The 9,827-nt window shown below is 37.6% G+C and overlaps 1 pseudogene; it reads right to left on the reverse strand.

Annotated features, from left to right (window-relative positions):
• Window positions 1-221: 221 nt before the first annotated feature.
• LOC123583745 lies at window positions 222-1,168 on the reverse strand (annotated as a pseudogene).
• Between the last annotated feature and the right edge of the window lie 8,659 nt (window positions 1,169-9,827).

The following is a 9,827-nucleotide window of genomic DNA, read 5'->3' on the forward strand; positions in this document are numbered from 1 at the left end:
GTACCTTGAAGCCCCACAGGTAGGTCTGTGAGAGAAGGTGCCAGGATTAAGTGGGATCTGGGCTGAAGGCCAGAGGGTACACAGGCTGAGACAGAAGAAAGAGGCCCATTGTTCCTCTGGGCTCAGTTCAGCTTGGGGCCCAGTGAGAAGGGGCATCAGGCCTCAACCTATCCAGGTTCAGTCCCCACACGCCCATGACCTGGGGGGAAGGCAGTAGTCACTCACAGACTCAGTTTGTGGGTTTTGACGCGCAGGAGCTGCTCACATAGCTGCAAGGAATGTGGCGGGGCAGAGTCCAGCTCCCTGTAGTTCTTCCTGACTTTGTTCACCCAGGTGGGCAGCCCTAAAGGCCATCCATCTCGTTGCCCTTCTCCACCTGAGGGGCTAGGTCCTTCAGGGGAATTCTTGGACAAAGCACTCACTCAAAGGAGTAGATTTCCCAAAAACAGATTCTAAAATTCTACACGCTAGACTTGGTGGAGAATTTCTTCTCTCCTCAGGGCCTCAGGGACTGTCCACCTGATCTCAAGCTTGCCTGTGTTCTGTCTGCTAGAGGCCTTTTCAGTGAGGTGGAGAGTCACTGACCTTGGCCGTGTTGTCCTCGGACACTAACACATCGCAACAGCCAGGTCCCAGGGCACAAGGTAGTTGCCCTCCAGGTACTTCGTGGCCTTGCAGACTTCTAGTGAGAACTTGAGGAAACAGTCTGCCAGACAGATAATCCACCAGGCTCCCTTGGCCACATACTTAGGGCCTACAGACATAGTGCTCACCTTTCACTTCCACCAATCGTTCCCAGAAGCAGTGCCCGTTTGCCATGGCCAAGCCATTTGGTGGCTGAGAATGGAAGCTGGGAAGGCCTGGGCAGTGGCGTCATTGTTAATGCACTAAACAGTAACTTTGTTCCCTCGCAATCGCCCAGTGTTAGGTCTCCAAACGCCCCCTCCCCTGTGGACAGCCCCACGTCCTTCTTGCTCAGCCCCCAGCTACAGGGGGAGAGCTCCTCCAGACCCGCCTCTGTGCACGCCGTGACCTCTGGCTTCGTGAGGCTAGTGCAGGGTTCATCTGCATGTGAGGTGTGGTCCCCAAAGCTCCATAGCTTCTCCGAGTGCACTTCCTCATCGGTGCTGGGCGCCCTAGTGCGGTACATGAGGTGATGGTGCGCCATCTTGACATCACAGGTCACGTGGTTTGCAGTCTACCCAGGGGAAGGCAGTGCTCTCCTGCCCTGGACCAGGCATGGAAGCGCCTCCAACCACTGGAGCCAGCTGATGCTTCAGTTCAGCCTGGGGCTCCACCTCCACCAGGGATGCCTCGGGGTCAATCAGGGGGCAGGGCTGTCCCCCATGTACCATCAACCATCACCACGGAGGTGTAACAGAATCGAATTCATTATAGCTCTGGAGTCCTTACTGGTTAACCTGGACTGTAGCAAGGCCTGGCTGAGATTGCTCTCTTCCTGGCCCCAGTCCACTCTGTGGTGGCCTGTCTTTGGAAAGGAACCAAAGACGTCATGGTTGCATCTTATGGCATGTGGAGATGAGGGTAGGGGTAGTGCTGGTCCCACCTTGGTGTCTATGATGCCCAGAGCAAAGAGAAAAATCTGCTGGAATAGATTTTGGAAGGGTAGGGAAGACGTTAATAAAATGTTGATTTCAAAAACAAAATTATATATTACATTCCTTTTACATATTTTTTATTAGTCAAGTTTCAACTATGGAAATACATACTTGAAGATGTATTTTATATATAGCAAGAGATACCTATGATATATAACAAGAGACACAATTGCGGTACAAAATGGAATTTCTTCAAATATTTTTAAGTAAAATATGAGGAAAACTTAATTTATCATAAATATTTGGAAAGATTACTAAGAGAATTTTACACCTAGTCTTTAGATGTCTTGAAAATGTAATTTGTGCCTTAAAGTTATGTGCTAATAATAATTCATCTTTAGGCAGGGAATTTGAGATAGAAGCTAATTCTTATAATAGAATTTTTAAAATGTCCTTTATTAAAAAATGGTCACTTTTAAAGAGACATTGAATGTTCACCTTCCCCCAAATTGTTGTGATTTTAACTGTGATGGTTTAAAATGTATTAACTGAATAACAAAGATTTATTAATTTATTCAGTAAAATTTTTCTGAGCATTTACTACAGGCCAAGCCGGATGCTTGGTTAGGAGAATTAAAAAAGTGTACAAAAGATAACCCCTGTTTTCAGTAGGGTAACAGCAAATCCAAGAAAGCATATAGGTTCCCAAAAGATTTCATTCAAATATGATGGGTATTCAGTAGTTCAAAGAAAAGGTATGAGAAGCAGCAGGATATTTTTTTTTATTGGAATATCATTGTATCTATTTAAGGTGCACATTGTGAGGTTTGATATATGTATATGTTGTGAAATAATTACCACAGTCACGCTGATTAACACATTCATCATTTCCCCCAGATACCTTCTGTGTGCATATTGAGAACATTAAAGATGCACTCTCTCTTAGCAGTAAAAACTGAAAGTTGGAATTCTTTGACCAAGTTATTTTAAGTGGCCAACTTAGTTTTTGCTATATACTCTCTTCTGTAGGGAGATTTAAAAAAGTATTTTGTATCTAATTTGCAGTTGACCACAGAATAGTTTTACTACATCACCCCTGCCCCCAGAATTTTGTCAAAAAGAAAAGAGGGGGCATTTTGCCTGAATCAAGGCTGATGCGGTAAGTAGCTGTCTTCTTATAGGTCCCCCAAAGCCAAAGAAGTGAAAGATGATGAACTGGGATGAAAATTTCAGATAGGATATTGTCAGAATTTCTCATTCATTTATATAGCTGCAAACACTGTTTTTTTTTTTTTTTTTTTTCCCCAAGTCCTTTTTATCTGCCATTTAGCAAGAATCCAATTACTGAGCATGAGCTTACTGCCTCATAAATAACATCCTCTTAGCTTTCCAATCACACCATTCCAATTCTGTATTTTGTCAGCAAAAGTCCTGTTTTTAAAAATAATACTTCGGCCATCTGCTTACCCATATGTGCTACACATCACTGAATGTTAGATTCTCTGCAAATTTTATAGACGGTACCACAAACTTTGAATGTGTTTTCTCTCATAATTAGCATTTTACAACCACATTAAATTGATCACAGGTAAACTGTTTCATTTTGGTGTGTTATTTTGATTGTAATCAGACTACTTGCTGGAAAGTGATTTTGTAGCCAATATATTTTAGTTATAAAGAGTTTTCTTTCCTTTTTTATAGCAAATACATTATTTTAAAGGTCACACTTGTCAGACCTATAAACTAAATCCTAGACTTGCAATGTAAGGCATCCCTCCAAGGATCCATCAGTGTTTACACTGGGGTGAAAAATGTTATTTTAGCAGCTTCATCAATTTCAATGACTGATGATGTCATTCGCGATCTCTGCAGTTGGCCCCTCCCAAACGGAAGGGAAAACAGCTTGGTCAGGGATTCAGTTTCCGGTTTTCAGGTTCTCCTAAGTCATATATAGATATTTGTGACTGTTTCCTTTTCCTAAAACAACAAGATAAACTGCAAATAGATGTACAGTGGGATCTGAAGTTACCATAGTTCTTCAACTGAGAAACTGTCCTATTTATGGGTGAATTAGGGAAATTTTAAATCCGTTGGAAGGCTGCCAAACTTGGGCTTCCGTGTTTTTGCGACACAACCACAACGTACAGACCCTTTCAAGTCCTGTTTTTTCAATACCCCATATTTCCATGGTGAAAATGTAAGTTGGGCAATTTCACATGAAATGTACAACAAAATAGTTACAGTTCCCAATTTGTAACACACAGCTTGTTTCAGCTCTCATTCAGTTGTAATGAGTCAATTCCTCTTTGTTTTATGATTTGACCCGTGAATGTATGAGTGGCAGCTTCTGGTTACCAATTTGCAAGACTGTTTTCCTTCTTTCCAAAGCTTTGTTTCTTTCTTGCTTTCTTTTTTCCTGGGAGATTTATTTAAATTTTGTCTTTACCAAATTGGGAACTCTGCAACGTCCTTATCTCTTATTGGATTTCTGGGACTTAAAATCCCGCCTCCTTGCCCAGTGCAGATAGGTAAGAAAAATTCCAAACGTCCCAGGTTTCATTACCAACCTTCATGGCACAACTTTACTTTGGTGATAAGGGCCCAGGGTTTCTGCCTTTACTTTAAAGTTGTCCACTGTGAATTCCTTGTCATCATTCCTGGTCATTGATTCAATTCAAATGGTGTCTTCTTACCCTTCTCCCCATGTTTTTTCATGATTTCAATAGTTTTTACTGGGGTGGTTGTTTTCAGTTACTGCAGTTCTATGGTTTCTTTTGAAAACAAGGAGTAACTGAGTAAAGCCAGTCTTTAGGTAATTTACTCAATCTTGATAATTTACTCAATCTTGATGTCTTTTCATGAGTAAATTAATAAAAAGTTCTTATTATGTACAAGCTGTCCAAAATATGAAAAATATGAATTTTAAAGGACAGCTTAATGGAAAGATTTATGTAACTTTAAATTAGCTGCTGAGAATTCTTAACAGATTTAATCATAGCTAGATTGTAATAAAATTAAGGACTCATATCCTGAATGTATTCTAGTGGTGTGTATGGGGACACCTAAGACAACTTATTAAAATGAGATTTTTCTAAGTTCATGCATCTAGCTAATGACAATGAAAGGATTCTAATTCAGGACTTTTGACTTCCCTTTGTCGTTCTTTTCAATGATACTACCTTAAATATTGTTTGCTTGAATTTATCATACGTGTGCTGTACCATACACTTTGCAAAAATTATCATCTTATTTAATCTTAAAAACAAAGTAGGAGCTGTGAAGCAGTAACTCTTTTCATCTTATTTTTAAGATAGGAAATTGAGTCTTGTAAAGGTTAATATTTGTCTTTCCTGAATTCATATCACAGGAGAGTAATATGAATATCATTTGTATCCATTGATAGATTCTCCAAAAGTGTTTGTATGTGTGCATGCATGTGTATGTGTGTGTGTGTGTGTGTGTGTGTGTGTGTGTGTGTGTTAACGGCTATATTTACAGTCTGTCTTATTACATGCCCAAAGGCTCTTAAGAACCACCTAATTAAAAAGTCAGTTTGTGGTGATGAGGTTTAGGCTTACAAAAGAGTCTTAAGGAAGTCTGGGTTTATTCTAATTAAGTGAACTACCAGGGTGCTAAATGAAATTCTGTGCTTGGCAAACTCTCTTTGCTTTTGCATGGAGTTATATTTGTGGATGAAATATTCTAAGGATGAATGCTAAAAGCCCCTGTGACACCTAGACCCTCTCCAGAATTATTTTCTGAAAACAGTCTGCAGTTTGCCAGCGGCTTTGCAACTTGGGAGTGCATTTTAATTGGCATCACAGAACTTTATGACTGAGGGATTTATTCCTCTCTCCACAAATGCTCCCCCCTCTTTTAGCCTATTAATTGAAATGTTTGAGTTAATATTACAGGCATTTCCCCTTATAGACTCTTTGGTGCCATGATGCAATGAGATGTCCAGTTTTCCTCCAGAAAAAAAAAAAAAAAAAGAAAAGAAAAAAGAGTGGAACTCAGGCTTTACCAAAAAAATAAAAGTTTTGTTAATTTTTACATTTCATTTTCCCCTTTCATTGTTTAGTTTTGATCTTTGGCCATTGTTGTTTTCCCAGTGTGAGCCAATAAGGTTGAGAGAGAATTTACTTTGATATCTTGTCAATATGAGCTTATCAGTAAAATTTTCATTAAAAAAATCTTTTGTATTACAGTCCACTAGATTTGTCTCAATAACTCAATTTGAGGCTTTCCGCTAATTTTGAGTAAGCAGGTCTGTTTAGTTCCCAAAAAGAGTAGCCCACATCGTCAGCGACGTACCTGTATTTTTTTTCAAAGGCTAAGCATCTCTCCTAATGCTCCCTGGATTTATCTTTAATAAAGCACAAAATGTGAAGTCGAAATGTAGTGACTAAGAACCTGACCCAGGCTTTGAAGTAAAGATGGGTCTAAACTTGAATTTCAATTCTGCTTTTTTGGCTTGATGTCTTGGGACATTATCCTCTTTATTGTAGTTCCTTCATCAATAAGTTGAGGGTAATAAAATTAAGAGTGAATGAAGAAATAGAAGTAAAACAGCTTAGCACAGTGCTTGTCAGACACGTATCATGCAGTAAATTAACAGTAGTTAACTACTGAAATCAAATAACAGAATAAAAGAGTTAGTAATATTGTAAGCCATGAGCAGACACAGAATTAAGTTTAGAAGAATTGTCTCACTTGGAAAGATCTAAGAGAATCACAGGTTTGTTGTATCTTGGATCTGGCATTAGGCTATTAAACAGTAATTAAAGAAACTTGCAGGTGAAGAAAAAATTGAAAACTAACTGTAGTTAATTAGTTTCTTATAGATAACAATGTTATTTTAAATCTTACAGAGCATAAGTTGTTTTGTGAATGCAAAATAATAAAGCACTATGTGGAATTCCTCTCATTTTGTAAGCTACTTGAACGCATGTTATTATATCATTTGATACATGAGAAAATTTGAAGACGAAACCAAAATCAAACCAAGGTGCTCCTTTTTGTGAACTAGTATAATAGATCAGAAGCAAAATAAAGTAAAACATGATTAATGGAAATGCTCTAGGCTTCTGGTGTTTTAGTTTAATTGTAGAATATCATGGTTCTTAAATGCAAGTTTAATCATAAAACTATGCTTCCCTCTGTGATTATATTATTTCTGATACTCCCACCAATTGTATTAATTGGATGAATCTAATTATTTGATAGAGTATGCCAGTTCTAAATATTATACAAGATTTTGGAGAGTGATAGAGGCTGAATAAAAGGTAACCTAGGAAAATGCACCCTAGGATATTCTTTGACTGTTATATTCCATTTCTTCCTGATAAATATCTGATACAGGGAAAACCACATGAAACAGAAAATATTATATCAAATGAAAAATATCCTGGCATTTAAAGTGTCTATCTTATTGATTTTGATTTATTTTTTTTTCAACGTTTTTTTTTTTTTATTTTTATTTTTTTTTATTTTTGGGACAGAGAGAGACAGAGCATGAACGGGGGAGGGGCAGAGAGAGAGGGAGACACAGAATTGGAAACAGGCTCCAGGCTCTGAGCCATCAGCCCAGAGCCTGACGCGGGGCTCGAACTCACGGACCACGAGATCGTGACCTGGCTGAAGTCGGACGTTTAACCGACTGCGCCACCCAGGCGCCCCGATTTTGATTTATTAATGTAATAATTTAAAAATTATATCTGTAGGATATATGCACTTGTATGTATAGGTATATATTTGTATATACTTATATATGAACAGTTATGTATATATATATACACACACAGAGAAATATAAATAATATATAATATTATATATAATATATAGGATATATATCATACAAATGATCAAAACTATACATTGCATCATAATTAATAACTGAGAAGAACGTCAGCAACTTTATTAGGGCTAGTTAAAAATTTCTAATAAAACCCTGATTTAAAAAAATAAAAATCTCTATTATAATAATATGGCAAAAGACACTAAAAAGGCTTTTCAGTTTTATTTACATTTCCTACTGGTTCCTATCATCATGATGTAAATCAGAATGTATTGGTTACCTTTTATGTGTTAACAAAATATGAAGAGTATATTCTTCTGGAATCCTAACTCCTAAAGTATAATTCTTTGGAATCCTAATCCAATACATGGGAGGTTTATAAGGACCTTCAAATCCAAGGTCCTGGATTCCAATCTTTTTTTTTTTTTAATTTTTTTTTAACCTTTATTTATTTTTGAGACAGAGAGAGACAGAGCATGAACGGGGGAGGGGCAGAGAGAGAGAGAGACACAGAATCGGAAGCAGGCTCCAGGCTCTGAGCCATCAGCCCAGAGCCCGACGCGGGGCTCGAACTCACGGACCGCGAGATCGTGACCTGAGCCGAAGTCGGACACTCAACCGACTGAGCCACCCAGGCGCCCCATGGATTCCAATCTTTATACAACTGATGCCACAGGGCTGTCAAATGCAATTTGTAGCTTGTCAGCCCCTCAGACATCTCTTCTGGAAATGGCATATTCCCCAGGATAAAATCCGTCTCCAATGTTGGCCTCAACTTTTTTGGTTTTCTTTTCTTAGATCTAGCACTTATTTAGAAGCCATAATTAATCTTTGGTTTATTAGCTGCATGATATCTTTCTGTCTTATTAAAACATTTTATTCTTTGGAAGCAGGAATCAATTTTTTATTTTGCACAATTAAAATGACCATTTACCACACTGTTAACATGTCATAAGCAACATTCTAATTGATTTTCTAGCAAAACCATTGTGAGATAATTACTATAGTCCTTATTTTATCTACATAGAAGCCCAGGTGTAGGAAGTTTAAATAACTTGATCACAATTGCATAGCTAGCGAGTGGTAAAGTCAAGATTTGAACCTGGAGCTCTTATACTAGAAACCAAATTTTAACCACTGCAGTATAAAATAACAGCATAGGGGTTTGCAACAGTATCTCTTGAATAAACTAATTTAGAATTTAATTTTGTGCTTTTATTCTTCCCATGTTGAAAATTTTTCTAAACTCTGTGTTTTTTGTGTATTAAATAAAGTGAGTTATATTTAGGTTCATGCACATCTTTGGCATTTATCTTGAACATGAGTCAGAATTATGCACTATTTTGTTGTTGGAGCAGAAATTTCAGGCTGCTTATTAATCCATAACTGTTATCTCTGAGTTCTTCTTCTTCTTATTTTTTTTTTAAGTGGGTTCCATGCCCAGCATGGAGCCCAACACAGGACTTGAACTCATGACCCTGAGAGCAAGATTTGAGCTGACTGAGCTTAACTGACTGAGCCATGCAGGTGCCCCTCTCCAAGTTCTTTTCAGATTGAAATATTGATAATATTTGTTTTCTTAACATTTGGTACACTGCATAAAAATTTTAATATAGTTTAAAAAACTCAAGTTTTCTGCTATTTGAGTTTTGGTTTTATAGAAATGTCATATGTATTTCTCATTTTCAAAAGACTTTGTTTCTGCAAAGCCATAAAATAATAATGTTTAAGGGCAGTATTTTTTCTTTCAGATACTTAGATGCCTAATGATTTGTAATTTTTATTATTGTTGCCAATTAACATTTATTGAGTGTCCATGGGTTATATTAGGTTATAGTAAATATTTTCTTTTTTTAAATGTTTATATATCTATTTTTGAGAGAGAGACAGAGAGAGAGAGGGAGAGAGAGAGAGAGAGAGAGAGCAAGCATGAGAGGGGCAGAGAGGCAGGGAGGCAGAGAATCCTAATCAGGCTCTGTGCTATCAGCACAGAGCCCAACACAGTGCTTGAACTCACGAACTGTGAGACAATGACCTGAGCAGAAATCCAGAGTGGGACACTCAATACACTGAACCTCTCAGGCACCCCTATACTATACTAAATATTTTCTTGATGTGGAGGTGTATTCTTTTGCAGTTAATACTGTATGTGTATTCAAAACAAGGGAAAACAATGTATGAAGATACATAAGGTATTGGGCATTAACATTTATTTCATCACACTAGCACATATGCATATACATAAGAAAACTATAACACTATTAAATAAATTTTATTTATATTTTTATAAATCACTGCAGGAGAAGACAAGTACTTGTTTACTTATTTTTGATTCACCAAAGTATTCACTGGCTCACAGTATTCACCTAGACATCCAACTTCAACTTCAATTCCCAATGACTAAAAGTCAAATAAACAGAAATTTTGTGGTACATTCAAAGGACCTCTTTACTTGAAGGGTCGTAATTAGT

The sequence above is a fragment of the Leopardus geoffroyi genome, chromosome B3 (genome assembly GCF_018350155.1).
Source record: "Leopardus geoffroyi isolate Oge1 chromosome B3, O.geoffroyi_Oge1_pat1.0, whole genome shotgun sequence".
NCBI classification, from domain to species: Eukaryota; Metazoa; Chordata; class Mammalia; order Carnivora; family Felidae; genus Leopardus; species Leopardus geoffroyi.